An 809-nucleotide genomic window follows, 5' to 3' on the forward strand; every position below is an offset into this window, starting at 1 on the left:
ATATATATATATACACACACACACATATATGTGTATTCATATATATAAACTTTATGCATATATGTGCATGTGTGTGTGTGTGAGAGAGAGAGAGAGAGAGAGAGAGAGTGTGTGTGTGTGTGTGCGTGCATGTATGCAAATGCTTGTGTCTTCTCTTCTGCAAGACACCAATGTCTTTGATGTCCGTTGCTGGTAGAAAGATAAATGAGAATTACTCGGCTTTGAAAAATGACATTAGCCTCTGCATAATATAATATGATACAAAGATCTGAGATTTGCAAGAATAATTCTGTTGTGTAATATTTAGGTGTTTTCTAGCAACTACAAATTCTACTTCATTTTTATTTTATTTCATTATATCATATTTATTTTTGTATGCTTTCAGTGTTCTGTATGTATTGGAAAAGTGCCGCCATAAACATGTTATTTTTAACCCCTCCCCTTAAAAACACGGCATGTATGTATGTATGTATGTATGTATGTGTATATGTTTGTATGTATGTATATATGTTTGTATGCATGCATGCTTGTATGTAGGGATTTTGTAGTTGAAACTGGTCATCAAACAATCAATGTTTTATTTATCTCATGTAGATGCAGTTGTGTTTTGAAGGTTAGTAACTTTGCTTTGCAACCATGGAGTGGCGAGTTCGATCCCCACCAAATTTTATGTTGAGCAAAATCTTATGAGAGGAATTCAAATGTCAGAAACTGTGTAGAAACTCATCTGTGTATGAGTGTATGTCTATATATATATATATATATATATATATATATATATATATATATATATATATATATATATATAT

The sequence above is a fragment of the Octopus bimaculoides genome, chromosome 27 (genome assembly GCF_001194135.2).
Source record: "Octopus bimaculoides isolate UCB-OBI-ISO-001 chromosome 27, ASM119413v2, whole genome shotgun sequence".
In the NCBI taxonomy this organism is placed as follows: Eukaryota; Metazoa; Mollusca; class Cephalopoda; order Octopoda; family Octopodidae; genus Octopus; species Octopus bimaculoides.